Raw genomic sequence first — 20517 nt, 5'->3', positions numbered from 1 at the left:
ATATGATTAACTGTGCCCCAAACAGGTACCCCACATCACATACTTTGGAAATAGAGAAGAATTTCTACTTGGTTACCTAGAGGTGGCACATCATGTATACTGATCATTTTGAAAAAGAGCAAATGGCAGGAGGGGACTATTCTAGTTGCATTGTTTGATAGATTGATAACAGTTCGGCTCCTGTTTGTAGGTTGGTTTTCTTATTCATATACTCAGACAATGAGCCAGGAGATAGACTGATGCTGGCCTTTTCCCCTACTCAACTTCTTTCAATACTTTCTAGAGCTGGGGTATCCCCCATTGGTAGTTTTGATAGGAGCTGAGAATTTCCCCAAGGGTTCATTTTTTAGAAGTTTCCTCTACACTGTGGAGGGCCTAGGGTTCTAGGGTAAGTTATTCTTATTAGAGTGGGTTGCTAGAAAGTGATATCACCCCACATTAGCCAGTTCTCCATGTAACCATTTGTTCTCTGTCACTGTATGATGCAGACAGGGGTAACTTGCCAGAGATTGAGTGGATGGAGCCACTCGATCTTGAACTTTTAAACTTTGATCTAAATATACCTTTTTTCATTATAACATATGCAGCTTCAGATATTTTATATCATCAACAAAATGGCTAATCCCACCCACATCTCCACACATCTTAGTTCTACTTGATGGGTATGAGCAAAGGGCTGACACAGGAAGACGCTTTTCTGGTCTGCAGCAGATCTTGAGGAAGAGCTCATGTGTAACTGAACATATGTCCTGATACAGCTGTGGTATATCAATTACTATTATGTAGCTATGATAAAACACCAGGACCAAGGTAACTTGTGGAAGAAAGAGTTTATTGTGGCTCATGGCTCCAGAAGGTTAGAGTTACAATGGCTGAGAAGCATAGCATTATGCAGAAGACTTGACAGCTGGAGCAGGAAGCAGAGGGATCACATCATTTACTGTCAAGCAGGAAGCTGAGAAGGTTAACTAGAAATCACCTGAAGCTTTTAATCTCAATATCTGCTTCTGGTAGTGTATTTCTCCAACAAGGTTGTACCATCTAAATCTCCACAAACAGTATGAAGACCAAGAATTCCAAATACCCAAGACTATTGGGACATTTCTCATTGAAACTGCCACACATGGGATGAGCTACTTGGATTTCATTTCATGACATAGTGTGCTTTGCTGGAGGCCTTTAGCTGCAGTAGACCAAAAAAACAAAACAAAACAAAACAAAACAATAACAGTTATTTAATAATAAAAGTAATAATTATAATTAATAATATTAATTTTACAATTATTAATTATTCACTAAGTCATTCACATTGATGCCAATGTCCATCCAGTAGGCAGTAGCCCAATGGTTCCAAATAGCCCTCTGGCTTAGTTGTGTTAGCTCTTTACTACACCATGAGGTTTTCTCAGATCTATTCTGCTTCCTCCTTCTTCCCTCTCAGTGTCTGAATTAAAAAGGTTTCATGGCTTCTTCCTTGTCCTCTTTCCTGGGCATCTGCTCCTTCCTCCAACCTTCCAATAAGGCCCCAGCCTTTTCTGTTTGTTTCAGTGTTTGCCCCCTGGAGATCCCACACTGGCATTCCCTTCTAGACAAAACAGTCCACCTACATCTATTAGAATTCATTTTCACTTCTTCTGCTTGATGTGAGTGTTACTGTTACTGATCAATTATAGCCATTACCTAAGTGCAGTCCTCCCTCTACTCATTAAGATAGTCATAGATTTATCTTCACTTTCCAATAACATCCAATCCAGATGATATCCTTGCTTCCATAAATCCTCTTCCAAAGTCTCCTAATACAAACCCAAATCCAGGAAGTCTTCTATAACACTCTACTATTGAGACTGCCTCCCATTCAGTTGCTCCATAGTGCACCATAGAGAATTCCTGTCTTGGCTATGGGGATAACAAGCCAACTTCATTCAGCTTCAGTGTGTTTTTGGTGACCTTTGTTAGAGGACACTGACATTATTCTAGCAGCTAATTTGCCAGAGATTCCTGAACCCCCTGTATTTACTCATTTGTTGATTTGTTTATTCATTCTGTACACATTTTTTAGTAGTTGTTTTTATACTGAAGACTTCCAGACAATGGGATGTGAGAGCCACTGTGTGCTCCTGGCCATAAAAAGGCTGTGTAGAGACTGATGTCTTTCCTCGTGGCTTGATGTCAAGCATGGTGCTAGCTGCTCTACTTAGGCAGTCCCTGGCTCTTCCACTAGCTGTCCAAGTAATAATAATTATTTTTTTTTTACTTCTACAGATGAGAATGCTCAGGCTAGAAAAAAGCTGAATAAGCTCAACTAGGAAATGTGTGTGGAGAAGGGAGAGATTTGCACAGCTCCCTGCAGTCATGTTGTGCACAAAATTGCCTCTAATATTACAAATTACATTGATCTTCTTCCTCATCTGTATTAACCAGCCAGCTTTGTTTTAAGAAAGAGATTATTTATATGTGAGCAGGAATATAAAGTCTTGTGCCGTAATGTTAATTATTCACCATCATCAGTCACATTTATATAGAATTAGTCACTGCATTAATATAATTAGTATACTTTAATCGTTGTATTAGTAGCTTGGATTGTTACAACAATACATCATAGCTGGAGTGGCCTAAATAACAGAGAGTTATTTTCTTAAGAGTTCTGGACCCTAGAATATCCATGATTAAGGTGCAAGAGGGTCTTTCTTTAACTATGACCACCTTCTTGGCTTACAGACTATAGTGTCTCTTCTTGTAAAAGTAACTACCTATATCATAAGGGCCCCACCCTTGTGTCCTCATCTGATCCCAATTATCTTCCAAAGATGTATACAAAGTGTACCATCACACTGGGGCCAGGGTTCAACATGAAGTTTTGCAGCATGAACATCTAATGTGTAAATCTACAACATGTAGTCTCACCCACAGTGGATCCCCTGGAATTCTAGAGTGTGCCTGGTTTTTTGTTTGTTTGTTTGTTTGTTTTTATTTGTTTCTTTCATTTAATCCAAAACTTCTGCCTATGCTTTATAGCTCCAGAGGCTGCCTGGCTTGCTGGGGACCTATCATGAAGACTTAACAGTCCTACAGCCAAAGATGATGATAAGTGTAGGGAAGGAGGAGAGGGTGGCCTCGTGTCTAACTCAGTTTCACTTTACTAATCAAGTCAGGGTGGTTCTAACAACAAATAGAATGAAAAGGTGAAGAAAAGACAGAATGCTGGGCCTCTCAAACCCTCCTACAGATAATGTGATATTCCAGTCAAACCACATTCCTTTTAATGCCTGTAACTCCTGGTTGGAAAATTCTCAAAATAAGCCAAGTCGCTGTGTTTATATCTTTTAATTAGATAGATACACAACATAACACTCAGAAAATTTGAATAGGTTATAGAGCATCATCCATTGTTTCAGATATCTATATAAATCCTTTTGTATACTCAATACATTAGTAACATTTTTTTCTAGATGGTTAACAAAAATAATTGTCTTAACTCCTTGTGTCAATGCTATTGCAGAAGCAGTGGTGCTACCAATTAATGAAATTAAAGCTGTTATACCAGCAATAATCAAGCCTGCTACCCTCTTTCTTCTGCTTAAAACATAACTAACTTCTTCCAGCACTTTCAAGCTTTTTTCAGCAAATCAAGGTTTTCTAATACTCAGAGAAGTAAGACAAAACCTAGTTGATAGACCCCTGTAACAGACATGCCAGGTTTCAACGCACTAACACAATTGGAAATTATGCAGTCACCATTCCACCTTGGTATCCATCCCATGTGCAGTCACCAAAGGTAGACACTGATGTGGATGTCAGAAAGTGCATGCTGGCAAAAGCCTGATATAGCTGTCTGATCAAGGGTTTCCCAATGAAGAAGTTAGAGAGAAGACTGAAGGAGCTGAAAGGGTTTGTGGCCCCATGAGGAGAGCAACAATACCAACCAACCAGAACTCCCCAGGGTTTAAACCACCAGCCTGGGAGCACATAGGGAGGGACCCATGACTCCATCTGTACATGTAAGGGAGGATGGCCTTGTCAGGCATAGCTGGGAGAGTAGATCCTTGGTCCCATGAAGGCTGAACACCAAGTGTGGGGGAATTTGAGGGTGGGGAGGTGGGAGTGGGGGGTAGGTGGGGGCATATCCTCATAGAAGTATGAGGAGGGGGATGTGATAGGAGGTTCCTGGGTGGTGGGGGGAATGGGGTAAGGGGATAAAATCTGAAATGTAAATATACTATCCAATAAAAAACAAAACAACAACAAAAAAAAAACAAACTAAAAAAAAAAAACCAAAAAAGGAAATTATGCAGTCAATGCAACTTACAATAAATGCTGTAGAAGAGACAAAACCAATTTTAGCTTGACAATTAAAAGAGCCTTAAAACATGCACTAACCATTGTTTGAAATCCAGATCCTGTCCCAACTTTATCTCTTGCTATTATAACATCATAGTGAACTACAGCTAACTTCCAAATATGTCTCTGACAATATCCAGATCCAGCTTTCCAAAAGTAGACTGTTATTTCCAATACTGGATTGATTTCTAGACCAGTACATGATTGAGTCCTAGTAGCTGGTCACATTTAAGAAAAATACAAGAGACATTATAGTTTCTCTTTTTTCTATATCTGGGATATAGTCAAGCAAAGGTGAGCCAGGAACATAAGTTCAATACAGCTCCCCAGTCATCCTTATCAGGGCACTCAGCAAACTCACAGGTCGGTATCATTCTCTGTCTCAGCAACAGTATGTCTCACCAATCTTTTTAAAGTTCCATGGGCCTCTTCCACAATGCCTTGTCCTTGAGGATTATAAAAAAATCCCCATAATAAATTGTTGACAAAAGGTCTCGACTGCTAGACTACAATTGCCAGACCCATTATCTGTTATATTTTATTGGATGTTTTATTTACTTACCTTTCAGTGTTATCTCCTCTCCCATCCCCCCAAAAAACCCTTATCCCATCCCCTCTCCTCCTACTTCTATGAGGGTGTGCCCCCACCATCCACCCATTCCTGCCTCCCTGCTCTCCAATTCCCCAACACTAGGGAATCCAAACTTTCAGGGACCAAGGCCCTCCTCTTCCACTGATGCCTAACAAGGTCATCATCAAATACCTATACAGGTGGAGCCATGACTCCCTCCCTTTGTGTTCTAGGGCTGGAGGTTTGGACCCTAGGAGCTCTGGTTGAGTAGTTTGATACTTTTTCTAAGAAGGACCAAAGCACCCACACTTTGGTCTTCCTTCTTCTTCTTGAACTTCATATGGTCTATGCATTGTATCATAGGTATTGTGAGCTTTGGGGCTAATATCCACTTATCAGTGAGTGCATACCATGTGTGTTCCTTTGTGATTGAGTTACCTCCCTCAGGATGATATTTTCCAGTTCCATCCATTTGCCTAAGAATTTCATGAACTCATTGTTTTTAATAGCTGAGTAGTAATCCATTGATTAAATGTACCACATTTTCTGTATCCATTTCTCTGTTGAAGGACATCTGGGTTCTTTCCAGCTTCTGGCTATTATAAATAAGGCAGCTATGAACATAGTGGAGCATGTGTCCCTGTTATATGTTGAGACATCTTTTGCGTATATGCCCAGGAGTGGTATATCTAGGTCCTTAGGTAATACTATGTTCAATTTTCTGAGGACCCGCCAGACTGCTTTCCATAGACTGCTTTCCAGAGTGGTTGTAACAGCTTACAATCCAACCAACAATGGAGAAGTGTCCCTCTTTCTCCTTGCCAGCATCTGCTGTCACCTAAGTTTTTGATCTTAGCCATTCTGACTGTTGTGAGGTAGTATCTCAGGGTTGATTTGATTTGCATTTCCCTGATGACTAAGGATGTTAAACACTTCTTTAAGTGCTTCTCAGCCATTTGCGTTTCCTCGGTTGAGAATTATTTGTTTAGCTCTGTACCCATTTTTAATAGGGCTATTTGATTGTCTAGAGTCTACTTTCTTGAGTTCTTTGTATACATTAGATATTAGCCCTCTATCAGATGTAAGATTGGTAAAGATCTTTACCAAATCTGTTGGTTGCCATTTTGTCCTGTTGAAAGTATCCCTTGCCTTACAGAAGCTTTGTGGTTTTATGAGGTCCCATTTGTCAATTCTTGATCTTAGAGCATAAGCCATTGGTGTTCTGTTCAGGAACTTTCCCCCTGTGCCCATGTGTTTGAGGCTTTTTTCCCATTTTTTCTATTAGTTTCAGTGTAGCTGGTTTTATGTGGAGGATCTTGATCCACTTGGACTTGAGCTTTGTACTAGGAGATAAGTATGGACCAATTTGCATTCTTCTACATGCTGAGCTCCCGTGGAACCAGCACCATTTGTTGAAAATGCTGTCTTTTTTTTCCATTGGATGGTTTTAGCTCCTTTGTCAAAGAGCAGGTGACCATAGGTGTGTGGGTTCATTTCTGTGTCTTCTATTCTATTCCATTGGTCCTCCTGCCCGTCTCTGTACCAATACCATGCAGCTTTTTTTTTTTTTTTTAAATCACTATTGTTTTGTAGTACAGTTTGAAGTCAGGGATGGTGATTCCCCCAGAAGTTCTTTTATTGTTGAGAATAGTTTTCACTATCCTGTTTTTGTTTTTTGTTTTTTTTGTTTTTTTTTTTGTTATTCCAAATGAATTTGAGAATTTCTCTTTCTATCTCTGTGAAAAATTGATTTGGAATTTTGATGGGAATTGCATTAAATCTGTAGATTGCTCTCGGCAAGAGAGCCATTTTTACTATATTAATCCTTCCAATCCATGAACATGGGAGATCTTTCCATATTCTGAGATCTGCTTCCATTTCTTTTTTCAGGGTCTTGAAGTTCTTGTCACACAGATCTTTTACTTGCTTGGTTAGATTCACACCAAGGTATTTTATATTACTTGTTACTATTGTGAAGGGTGTTATTTCCCTAATTTTTTCTCACCCTGTTTATCTTTCGAGTAGAGGAAGACTACTGATTTGTTTGAGTTAATTTTATATCCAGCCACTTTGCTAAAGTATTTTTTATCAGGTTTAGGAGTTCTCTGGTGGAAGTTTTGGGGTCACTATCATATCAAGTATATTAAGTATATTAAGTATATCAAGTATATGATAATATATTATGTATACTATCATATCATCTGCAAATAGTGAAAATTTGACTCCTTCCTTTCCTATTTATATCCCTTTGACTTCATTTTGTTTCTAATTGCTCTGGCTAGGACTTCAAGTACTATACTGAATAGGTAGGGAGAGAGTGGGCAGCCTTGTCTAGTCCCTGATTTTAGTGGGTTTGCTTCAAGTTTCTCCCCATTTAGTTTGATATTGGCTACTGGTTTGCTGAATTTTGCTTTTTCTATGTTTAGGTATGGACCTTTGGTTCCTGATCTTTTCAAGACTTTTATCATGAAGGAGTGTTGAATTTGTCAACTGCTTTCTCAGCATCTAGTAATAAGATCATGTGGTTTTTTTCCTTTGAGTTTGTTTATATAGTGGATTACATTGACGGATTTCTGAATATTGACCCATCCCTGCATTCCTGGGATAAAGCCTACTTAATCATGATGGACAATTGTTTTGATGTGTTCTTGGATTTGGTTTTTGAAAATTTTATTGAGTATTTTTGCATCAATATTCATAAGGGAGATTGGTCTGATGTTCTTTTTCTTTGTTCGGTCCTTGTGTGGTTTAGGTATGATCGTAATTGTGGCTACATAGAATGAGTTGTGTAATGTTCCTTCTGTTTCTATTTTGTAGAACAGTTTATAGAGAATTGTTATTAAGTCTTCTTTGAAGGTCTGATAGAATTCTGCACTAAAACCATCTGGTCTTGAACTTTTTTGGTGGGGAGACTTTTAATGACTGCTTCTAATTTGGGGGGGGGTGTTATGGGACTGTTTAGATGGTTTATCTTGGCCTGATTAAACTTTGGTAACTGATATTTGTCTAGAAAACTGTCCATTTCATCCAAATTTTCCAATTTTGTTGAGTAAAGGCTTTTGTAGTAGGATCTGATGGTTTTTTGAATTTCCTCGGTTTCTGGTGTTATGTCTCCCTTTTCAGTTCTGATTTTATTAATTTGGATACTGTCTCTCTGCCCTCTGATTAGTCTGGCTATGGGTTTATTTATCTTGTTGATTTTCTCAAAGAACCAGCTCCTGGTTTTATTGATTCTTTGTATAGTTCTTTTTGTTTCTACTTGGTTGATTTCAGCCCCGAGTTTGATTATTTTTTGCCGTCTACTCTTTGGTGTATTTGCTTCTTTTTGATCTAGAGCTTTCAGGTGTGTTATCAAGCTGCTAGTGTATGCTTTCTCCAGTTTCTTTTTGTAAGCACTTAGAGCTATGAGTTTTCCTCTTCGTACTGCTTTCATTGTGTCCCACAAGTTTTGGTATGATGTATCTTCCTTTTCATTAAATTCTAAAAAGTCTTTAATTTTTATCTTTATTTCTTCCTTGACAACATAATCATTGAGTAGAGTGTTGTTCAGTTTCCACATGAATGTGGGCTTTCCATTGTTTTTGTCGTTAGTGAAGACCAGCCTTAGTCCATGGTAATCTGATAGGATGCATGGGATTATTTCAATTTTCTTGTATCTGTTGAGGCCTGTTTTGTGTCAAATTATGTGGTCTATTTTGGAGAAGGTACCATGAGGTACTGAGAAAAAGGTATATTCTTTTGTTTTAGGATGAAATGTTCTATAGATACTTGTTAAATCCATTTGGTTTATAACTTCTGTTAGTTTCACTGTATTTCTGTTTAGTTTCTGTTTTCATGATCTGTCTACTGCTGAGGTGCAATGTTTGCTTTGAGCTTTAATAAGGTTTCTTTTATGAAAGTGGGTGTTCTTGCATTTGGTGCATAGATGTTTAGAATTGAGAGTTCATGTTGGTTGACTTTACCTTTGATGAGTATGAAATGTCCTTCCTTATCCTTTTTGATAGATAGCTTTAAAATGAACGTCAATTTTATTTGATGTTAGAATGGCTACTCCAGCTTGTTTCTTAGGACCATTTGCTTGAAAAATTGTTTTCCGGCCTTTTACTCTAAGGTAGTGTCTGTCTTTGTCACTTAGGTGGGTTTCCTGTATGCAGCAAAATGCTGGGTCCTGTTTAGGTATCTAGTCCATTAGTCTATGTCTTTTTATTGGGGGATTCAGTCCATTGATATTGAGATATTAAGGAGAGGATATTGGTGCTTCCTGTTATTTTTGTTATTCTCGGTATTCTGTTTGTGTGGCTATCTTCTTTTGGATTTGATGGAAGAAGATTGCTTTTTTTGCTCTTTCTATGGTATAACTTCCCTCATTGTATTGGAGCTTTCCTTCAATTATCCTTTGTAGTGCTGGGTTTGTGGAAAGATATTGTGTAAATTTGGTTTTGTCATGGAATATCTTGGTTTCTCCATCTATGGTAATTGAGAGTTTTGCTGGTTATAGTACCTTGGATGGCATTTGTGTTCTCTTAGGGTCTGTATGACATCTGTCCAGCATCTTCTCACTTTTATAGTATCTGGTGAGAAGTCTGGTATCATTCTGATAGGTCTGCCTTTATATGTTACTTGGCCTTTTTCCCTTACTGCATTTAATATTCTTTCTTTGTTTTGTGCACTTGGTGTTTTGATTATTATGTGACAGGAAGTATTTCTTTTCTGGTCTAGTCTATTTGGTGTTCTGTAGGTTTCTTGTATGTTTATGGGCATTTCGTTCTTTAGGTTAGGGAAGTTTTCTTCTGTAATTTTGTTGAAGATATTTATTGGCCCTTTAAGTTGGGAATCCTTCCTCTCTTCTATACCTATTATCCTTAGGTTTGGTCTTCTCACTGTGTCCTGGATTTCCTGGATGTTTTGGGTTAGGAATTTTTTACTTTGACAGTTGTGTCAATGTTTGCTATGGTATCTTTTGCACCTGAGATTCTCTCTTCTATCTCTTGTATTCTGTTGGTGATGCTTGCATTTATGATTCCTGATTTCTTTCCTAGGTTTTCTATATCCAGGGTAGTTTCCCTTTGTGATTTCTTTATTGTTTCTACTTCCATTTTTATGTCCTGGATGGTTTTATTCAATTCCTTCACCTGTTTGGTTGTGTTTTCTTGTAATTCTTTAAGGAATTTTTGTATTTTCTCTTTAAGTGCTTCTACCTATTTACCTCTGTTCTCCTTAATTTTTTAAAGAGTGTTATTTATGTCCTTCTTAAAGTTCTCTATCATCATCATTAGAAGTCCAAATCTTGCTTTGCTGGTGATATGGGGAATTCAGGACTTTCTATTATGGGAGAACTAGGTTCTAATGATGCCAAGTACCCTGAGTTGCTGATGCTTATGTTTTTGTGCTTGCCTTTCACCATCTGGATCTCCTTAGTGCTACCTGTGCTGTCTCTAACTGGAGCCTGTCTTTCCTATTATCTTGGTTGTGTCAGAACTGTTTGGGATGGGTTTTGCTGCTGGTGTTAGAGCCGAAGCCCAAGATCTGCTCAGTGACCAGGCACAGACTGGAAGGCACCAGTGCCCCAGGCCATGAGTGAATTCCTGGGTCCCAGTGGGTCCCAGTTACTACCTGTTTGGGGCAGATGTTTCTGTCTGCTTACCTAAGATACTGCCAGGGTTAGAGCTCCTGGGAGCCCTGCCGTCTCTGTTTTTTTGTGGGATTGCATTTCTAGATTCATAAGAAAGCATGATTTATAAGGAGTAAATGTGCTCCATTTTATAATGTTACAAAGTATTTTTATTAGTCATAGATATCTCATTTCAGAATTTTTCTTTTTTGTTTTAATTAAAGATAAATTAGAAGAGAAAGAGGGAGAGCTATAGCAATGCTTTGGGTTTTTAATTGTAACTTTTCTTATAGTTTTGAGCTGTAGGGTCAGTAGCCCAGCTACTTTTGATGTAGCCAAGAATGGCCTAGAACAGCTCCCTCATCCTTCTGCCTCCCCTTCTCAAGAGTTGAAATTTCAGATGCATTCCATCTACTGATTCATCTTTAAGTGTTTTTCTTGGCATGCATTAATTATGTGTAATAATGGATATATGACATTTTCATATATGTGTATAGTCAATGTGTTTCAATAACATTCACTAGCCTCTTACCCTCTCCTGTCTCTGTCCTGTTACTTCTCCTTCCTCTCTCCAATAAGCCCCCTTCAGCTTCCATGTCCTTCTATGATAATATGAGTTCCATTAAGGTTGTCTACAGGAGCACGAGTATCTTACACCACTAAGGAATGTATCTCTGTGACCCTATCAGTCATTACTTGTAAATCCCCAGTGAGCAGCGAGACCCTCACATGCCCATCACAGGGTGTTGATGCACTCAACTCACTGAGCTCTTGTACAGGCAGTCACAGCTGTTACAAGAATCCAACAGCCACGTCACATCTAGAACTCAAGGTTCTGTACTGTTCTCCATCTGCCTCTGGCTCTTATGTTCTTTCATCCTCTTCTCCCATGATGTTTCCTGAGCCTTGGAAGAGTTGATGTAAACATCCCACATACAACTGGTCATTTAATAGTCATGTATTTTCAGTACTGTGACTAGTTAAGAGCCTCTGCAGTCACTGATGATTACCGTGAAAAGAACTGTTTGACCAAAGTTTCCAGAGGGACTATTCTCTGGACACAAACATATTTGTATTTATGATTAAATATTATTCAGGTGGCAGTTTGACAGGGATACCTTGTTCATTCAGCAAAGCAACTGCAGTAGCTTCCCCACTGAGGTCTATTACCTTCCAAGCCATGGGCTTTTGACCAGCTTTATAGTACTGGAAACTATTTTTCTCTGTGGAGTGAGCATCGAATCCAATTAGAAGGTGATTAGTAAACCCCATCAAAGCTTGCTATGATTGTACCAGTGGGCTCATCCTGCCTGGCCACTTGGTTCCTGTACATGGTTGATAGTAACTTCCTTCTAGCAAACTGCTCAGCACCTCAAGGCACACTGAGGGTGAACTGGCAGAAATAACACTTCAAGCTAAGTTTCAACTTGATCTCTATTTCTATTCACATGTCTGGCCCTGGGGTTGTAATTTTCTACCTTTTGAATTCATGCAATACCTTTGGGTGACCTAAGGGAATACAGAAGAGGGGAGAGGTAATGGGTGTGGCAGGAGCCAGACATTTCCTCGACTCTGTGACTACGAGATGAGACTAAACAGACCAACCAGAAAACTTTATCCCCTACCACTGTGATAGGTTTAGGGTAGTAAGAATCAGGCTATGGCCAGAAGTGTTGGAAAAGACACACAGCTTCCACTGGGAAGGCCATCACTCTCTACTGTTTAAACTTTTAGAGGGTCACTATCAGTGGAGCCTATTTATATAAGTAATCATGATTCTAGCAACATAATGACTTTCTTGAAATGGATGCAAACAGGGAAATGGTTTTTAGAAAAAAAGATTAAAATAATTTATGAATTGGCTGTTTTCATTTTACAACTCAAGGATATATCAACGAGAAGACAAACTCTTACATGATAGCAGTGAAGTCAGTCACTGTTAGGCATGAGCTTCTCACAGTCAATCTAGTCACTAAGCATTCTACCCCTTAACACAAAGGATGAAACATAGTTGTTTGAAGAATTAGTTCAGAGTTGTGTGTGTTCTCACTAGAATAGGCTTTTATAAGTGATGTCATCCACATGCTTAGCTATTTTTATATTTATTTCAATTTTTATATTTATTCATGTGATATATGAGCCACTGTTCTTACTCTGAAGCTTGCTGTTGTTGGGAACAACTTGATCAGAAGATCTTTTTATCTCCAGGAAATTTCTACCTCAAATTCTGAAGGTTTCTCCAAATAGGTGAATTTTTCCATTTTCTTCCCTTTCCTATGGCCCTTCTTTCTGAGTTTATTGAGACAGGGTTTCTCACTGAGCCTAGAACTCTCTAATTTGGCTACATGGAGTGTCCAGAAATCCCTAGGTATCCTCCTGTCTCTGCCTCCCTGAGATACCTCCCTGCTGAGATAACATGTGTGAGCTGCCCACCTAGCTTTTTGATGAGCACCAGGGAATCAAACCTAGGTTCTTATGTTTGCACAGCAAGCAGGTTAGTGTCTGTACCGTTTCTCTAGAAGTTCCTTCTCCTTTTTTTATTTTTAAAAATTAATGGAGAGATACATGTTTATCTTTGATTTTTCTTTTTAACTAGGCATTACAAGCCCCCAGCAATGGGCAAAGAGACACCTGGTTGGTGGTAGCTTTCTATATCAGTCAGGGACAGAGCAGATAACAGTCCTCTGTTCATCCTAACCAGAAGTCTAGCTTGGTGGCCAAAGATGATTTATGTCTAGGACTCATAAAAATCAAACCAAATCAAATCAAGCCAAACCAAACCAAACCAAACCAAACCTAGGCAGCAGAGCACAGAAGGAGGAAGACAAAGACCTGTGGACTGCCATGTCACCCTCAGACATGCCCTCCATTGCATGGCACAGGCAGGCCACAGACACCTGCTTGCTGACACTCCACACCGCATGGATGGAGGATGCTGCCCAGGGGCCCACCAGCCACTTGGATAGCCTACAGCTGGGACTACTACAGTCTGTGAGTATGCGGTGGTCAGATGGGAGAGAAAGAGTAGAGCAGCTTGAGCATTGTGAGGAGAGGTGGAACTGGAGACTCAAGGGTGGAGAGGAGTAGTCCGTGAGTGGGCAGCCCTGCCACCTGTGGCCACGGTGAAGTCCTAGCCTGGGCTGCTGCTGAAGGTCATGTGAGATGAGGACTGTTTACAAGAGAACACAGAAAAAAGATGGAAGATTCTGGGGTTGGGAGGCTCTTCATTACATCGTAATTCTCATGGATGTAACTCCAACACAGGGAGCATAACACTATGATCACTCTTATACCAGGGGAAAATATGACACGATGATTTTGCTGTAAAAATAATTTTACTTTTATGTTGTCTGCCTAGAAACGGGGTCTTTGCTCTTGATTGTGGTGCATGGGGCAGAGGAACCCCAAGTGGGTGAATGTGAGGTCCTCAGTAAATGTGTATTTTGATGATGAGCACAGCCTGCTGAGGACTCCAAGACCAATGGTTCCACGGAACCATTATCCAATGGAGCAAGCTTGGAAGGAAGGGGGAGATTTCCTCTGGAGTCTTAGTGATTGTGAACTATTGAACAGTATGTGAAATGACTAGCAACAGGAACTTCCTTCTCCAGGATGTTCACACCTTCAGACAACTACTAAGAAGAGCTAACCTTTTCCCTTGTGCTTCATCTAAGAAACACGTTCCAGATTGCTACAGCAGTGTTAGAGCAACCCACCTGGTTCTAGGTTCACCATGTATGTATCTGTGTGTCTGTATTTTCTTCATTCCCTCAAGGATCTTAGCTAGGGTTTCTGGCCCAGCCTCATGTGTTTCCACAGTGTGGTTGGAGGACCAGGTAACTGTACATGTACTACCATATGCTTAGCATGATAGCTCTTGGACTCCATCCAATGTCTATTGAGGCAGTAGCTCTGAGGTCATGGCTATGCATTTTTAAAAACATTGCCCAGGAAGATCACAAGCATAATAAGGTTTGAGAGTTACTAGCTCAAGATGGTTGAGGACATGCACTCTTCTTCCATCCATCCTCCCAATTTGTGGTATAATTGGCGAGAAGTGAAATATTGCTGAAAACATCTAGGGTAGACACAGGCGATCAACACAGATGCTTGTTTCTCTGTGTGTTTTCACTGAACAGGTTAAGGGGCAAAATGGAGGGGTGATTGAACATCCCCAAGGGAATGACCTCATCTGACATTGACTGAAGAATTACCAATTTCAGAAATTTATTAGGCTCATGAATATGGAAAGGTAGATAAGAAAAAGATAGTATGAAGGATTTGATAAAAAAAAAATCAGTATCAGCCCTGAGTCTGTGATACATAGAAAAGGTAATTATAGTCACAATTATATGATTAAATCAGCTATAGTTTTCATTAAGCTAAACCTTGATGAACACTGGTTTCAATATAAGATTTTATTTTTGGTATGTATGCCTTTAATCTTAGCATTCAGGAGGCAAAGTTGCAGTCCTTGTGTTGAGAAGGCATGTCACAGTCTCACAGTCTGCATGCAAACTTCCAAGACATAAAATATTATTGTCAGCATGTAAGCATTATTATTTTTATTAGATGAATTTTCAAGATTTTATTTATTTATTTGTGTGTGTGTGTGTGTGTGTGTGTGTGTGTGTGTGTGTATGTGTGTATGTTGGGGAAAGTCTCACAACATAACTCCTTAGCCTTGAGTTTGTGGCAATCCTCCTGTTTCCGTTTTCAGATGGCTGGGGCTACAGGTATGAACTGCCATGCCCTGCTGTAACACAAATTTTAGAAAGTGCTCAGTTCCAGCAGTTGACCCATGGGTTTGACCCATGACAAAGGTATTGAGGCTGCCCACAGAAGCCTGGATGGTAGTCTCCAGCCTCCACAACCCTCCCTTCACTTGCTTTTTGTCCTGTTCAGGCCTCCAATACATTTGGGTTGGCTGAGGCCCATGTGTATTGTGGACAATATCCTATGATTCAAGTGCTGTGCTAATTAATCTACAGATGTCTCACAGTCACACTCAGAATAATATCTAACTGAATATCTGGGCGCCCCACTGAATTGACACAAAAATTTAACCATCATTCAGATTAGGGAAAATGCTTTAAGTGAGATAATTGCCTAAATAAAAAGCAATCGGGGATTACAGTGTCTTGAGTGTCTCCCCATAGGCCTTTCCTAGTTGTGATTGGGAAAATCCTCTCCATGGGCATTATCTGTCATTTTTGTCATGGACAACATGCTTATTCCTGTACTATATGCCTTCTGCATCTTATTCAGACAGTGAACCACTTCAACAAAGCATCTTTATATGGCTCTTTGCATCAGTGATTCTTAATTTTTGAAACTATGCACTGTATGTAGTAGGAAAGGACTCTCAACAAGTCAGAAGCAGAGAGTGCCACATTAATAAATGAATCTACCTGGAATCACTTGGTCTGCCTTAAGTACCACAGTATGTATGGAAAGTTGTCTGAGTTCAAATCAGGGCTCTCTCTCATGGCTGATGTCCTTCTATTTATCATACTTACAAAAACCTTGACTTACTTTTCTGCTCTCCAATTACACAGTACATTCTGAAAACAGAGACTGGTCTCGCTATATGTCCAGAGCCTTGTAGTATGGCCTAGTGCATAGTGGATACTCATGTCTGGATTGTATTTGAGTATAAAAAAAGGGGCTCCAAAAGAGGGGGCTGGGGACTCTGGTCTCTGCAGGTTGCACACATGTATTTTGCTGGAAGAATCAGGAGCATGGAGGTGAAGAAGCCAGGGTGTGTTATAGTATTTCCAGTGAAATAAACTGAGATAAATCTTGTTTTAGAAAAACATCCATCAGTACTTCAGGCTCTTTAAAATCTTTGTTTCTTGCAATGTAATTTGAAATCTAGCTGACCTTCAGGCACAGGAGCCTGGTAATGAATTCAACTCATCTTTGAACAGATGGTGATAAAAGAAATCTTGTACATCGAGAAAGAAGGGCATTAACCGGGCAATTAACCTTAGTCAGCATGTTACGTGACCCTGGCCCAAGAACAGAAAATGCCTGAGCCAAGAAGAGGGTTTATGATGAGTGGGAAGTGGAAGGAATCTCAAGAGCCATGATAAAGAGCAGGGACATAAAAAAGGCTAAAGGAGCGGGTACTCACAGATCGACCCACGATGAGGAAGTGACCTGGGCAGAACACTGCGGGGACAGGTAGGGCAGAGAAAGAAATGTTCTTCACTCTTTCAATTGTTCTTCATTTTTATTCTTTCCATTTTTCTTTCCTCCCTTTCCTCCTCCCCTTCTTTCTTTCCTTATTCTGATGCTTTTGTCCACCCTCTCCCTCTTTCCTGTTGGCCTTTTCCGGGTTTTAACATTTTGTTTGGCATTCATCATGCTCAGATATGTAATCACCTCTCCCTGGATTTCTTTCCATCCCTCTAGTCAAGAAAGCTTCCCTATGGTGGTGACAATTCAAGAGAGATGCTCCCTATGGTGGTGACAATTCAAGAGAGACGTAGCCAAGGCAGCTGGTCAGATCTGATGTTCCCATCACATTCCAGTTTCCATCAGCAAGTGTGAAAATGAATCAAAGTCCCTTCACAAACTCTTCACCATGTTTTTAACCTTGTCATGACCAGTTATTTTCTGACTTAACTCCATTAATCTTGGGAGCCTCAGCACAGCCCTGAGTTCATATCACACCACAGAAAGTCTTTGAACTGGAAGAGCTTTAACTTCCTAAGCTTCCTGCTTCCACCAGGCAGCATTGGTACCCGAAGAGCCCTGTGGCCATTGTTGACTCAATCCTGTTAATATTATTTATACACACACACACACACACACACACACACACACACACACACACACACGGTATCAATGATCTATATGACACAGTTTGCACTGTTCATAATGCTGAGGATATAAATAGGTTCTCAGTCTTTTTGTCATCCACAATATGATTAAGAGAAACCACAGAAACAAATGAAATCAATATAGCCACCCTCTTGATAAGTTAGAGCCCTCTTCAGACTACATATTGGCACAACGCCATAGGAAATCTCCTGCCAGAAATTGGATGCTAAAGAAAAGCTAGGCAGGCGAGTCAGGACCCTGAGATGGGAACCATTACACTTCAAGAGCACAGACACCTGGGTCAGCAGAGGATTCCTGTGTAGCCAGGAAAATGAAAGCCACTAGAACAGTGCATGGTGCCTGGAAAGTGGGGCATGCGGGGACATCATCTGACAGCAGGGCTAAAGGAAAGTCACAGGTTACATCTGCAAGATTTTCTATACATTGGGGCCAAGCATGTTGGGAATGTGTTCATTCATTCATTCAGTTGTTCTTTTTATAGGATACATGTTATCATATAGGATATACGAATCTCAAACATGTGGTGTGCCAGTCATTCTTCCAGGAGCCAGGGATATATTGACAAACAACAGATAAACATCTCTACTCTTGCAAGCTCATTCATCAATAAATATATACTACTATAAAAGGCTATGAAAAGTGTGGATAAATAGGAAGTTAAAAGGAAATAGTAATGCTGGGGCAAAGGAAGCAATGTAGTGCTGACTAGGCTAAGCAAAGAGGACAAAGAGGAAGAAGATGGAGATTACAAGGAGATGGAAATGAATCTCACAGGAAGAAGGGATGCTTGACTCAGAGGCTCTACTGTGGAAGCAGGCCTGGAGGGTATGAAGGATCCGACTGAGTTCTGTCATGGCTGAAGGCAGCAAAGCCTTGGGAATGAGGTTGAGATGAGGTCAGGGAAAGGGGACTGTGCGCTGTGAAGGGCTTTATTGATCATTGTAAATATGTTGCTGCTTGTGAGGAGAAAGACAGACAGACAGACACACACACACACACACACAGAGACAGACAAAGACAGACAGAGACAGACAGAGAGAGACAAGCAGACACAAAAAGACAGAGAGACACAGAGAGGAGACAGACACATACAGACATAGAATATAGAATAATGAGGAGGGAGGAAGAAGAGGAGGGGGAGAGAAGAAGGGAGGGGGAAACAGAGGAGTGACAAGATCTAATTCAAAACAAAACAACCACTGAGCTATCCTGAATTGACATTAGTCTGGAGGGGCAGGAAAAGAAAATAGGAATCCCATCAGGAACCAATTGCAATAATCCAGACAAGAGATAATGGTGACTTGGATTAAACTGGTACAGACTGAAAAGATGCGGAGTGATGGATCTGGATGGGTCTGCATGTCTACCGTAGGAATATCCAGGAGCCTTGGTGCAGCCTGGAGCATACATTCTTATGTGAAGTTAACATTTCTTAAGTGCTGGTCTCTTGTTTAAACACATCCTGTGCATTTGAGCATTTCCCTTCTGATGAGTTCACCACTGATGGTGTAGTCGTGACTCTCCACTTTACATGGTAAGGGACCAAAGCAGAGACATGATGCTGGATTAGCAGAGTGGGGCAGCTGGGTATTGCCAGCAGAGATGCTAAGACCTAGGCTGATGTGGTGGCATTGAGCACAAGGGGTGATGGGTAGAGGTGACTGCTTCTACCTTTGGTGCCTTACATTCTTCTTTCTGAGAAGTGCATTTCATAAAACCCCCTACACTGGTGCATGCAGCTTGATTCTCTTCCTGGGTATGACTACATCTGAAGACACGTTCTATGTAAAGACAGAAAGATGCTCATTGCTGACAGATACTATTTTGATTCCTAAAGTATTTCAGATGTTAGTAAGGAGCTGACTGAAAATAAGAGCAGGGTAAATACATTTTTAAACAAGGAGACATTGTGGAAGTATATAAACCAAGAGGGTTGAGGGAAGAATTTTTATAATAATATTTAAATTTTGTATACTGTCTCTAAAGGAGAGAATAACTGCTCTCTCATTCCTTAGATGATGGGAGATGGCAATGTGTAAGACTAGATTGACCTGGAGGAATTTATTGATGAAATATCAATATTTTAGTATGCTTGGTTATTAATTAGATTCAGCCATAAAGCAAGTTGTGTGCATCAGCCTGGTGGCCTAAGTTCACTCCCCAGGACTGACTTGACAAGGAGAGAACCTACTCCTGAAAGTTGCCCTCTGATCTATATACATATGCCATGTTGTGTGAACACCCACATGCAGACACATACACTTGTGCACACAATGTAAGAATATTTGAAGGTCATCTACTTATTCTAGGAGATCTGCTGGCTTGTTCATTTTGACAGTTTGTTATAAGAGAAGGATACAACACTTCCAAATTATTTATTTGTTACCATGGCTGCAAGTCTCTTTCACTAATAGCTTTCTGCTCTAGATGAGAGCTCCCAGTCTCAACATTGATCCTCCTTGTTACCAATTGCAGTTTAAAGGAATCCTGGCCCAAGCTCTTTTTTGTGTGTGAATATTTGCTCCATGTAAATGCTGTCTGATGATCTTATCATTATCCCAAATGGTTTTGTGCCTTTAGGCACACATTTAAGCATATATTTTAGATAATCTCCAAATTTCTGTTTGTATTGTGTGAAAATTTAGTGTAATGTACATTAGAATAACAGAGATAGAAAGACGTAGAGACAGACAGAAACACATTCATACACACACACACACAGAGAATTGACAATGATTTCAATGTTGTCAGTGACATTCTTTTGTTGATAAGCTGCAGAGTACAGAACTTATGAGATCAGATCATGTTTTGAGAGCAATGGTACAGGATTTGTAATTAGTACATTTAGAATTTGTTTTAAATTTCTATTGGGACACATGAGTAGTAAACATTATGGTTCATGAACCCAGAGTACTATAGTTAGCTACAATCTGGGGATGCCTGGATTTGGGGGGATTCTTAGTTGCTTGTAAGTTAATTAATTCATTTAAATTATTTCTTAATGTGTAATTTTATGGCTTTTTTGGTAACTATCTGGTCATTTCAAGACTACATTGAAGGAACAAATGGTACTATGTTGTATTAGCATTTGGCTGAGAAAAGGCTGTTTAGAGTCGCCTAATCTTTGAATGTTGGTATATCTTGGTTA

General features: G+C 39.9%; 1 non-coding gene across 1 annotated transcript; it reads left to right on the top strand.

The window, feature by feature from the left end:
• Positions 1–13124: 13124 nt before the first annotated feature.
• Positions 13125–13267, top strand: LOC117713196 (small nucleolar RNA SNORA48). Its single transcript, XR_004607376.1, has one exon. It is a non-coding gene; the product is annotated as a small nucleolar RNA SNORA48 (small nucleolar RNA).
• Positions 13268–20517: the final 7250 nt, after the last annotated feature.

The sequence above is a fragment of the Arvicanthis niloticus genome, chromosome 7 (assembly GCF_011762505.2).
Source record: "Arvicanthis niloticus isolate mArvNil1 chromosome 7, mArvNil1.pat.X, whole genome shotgun sequence".
NCBI classification, from domain to species: Eukaryota; Metazoa; Chordata; class Mammalia; order Rodentia; family Muridae; genus Arvicanthis; species Arvicanthis niloticus.
Note: the sequence above shows the minus strand (reverse complement) of the source record. Positions and strands in the feature narration are given on the sequence as shown.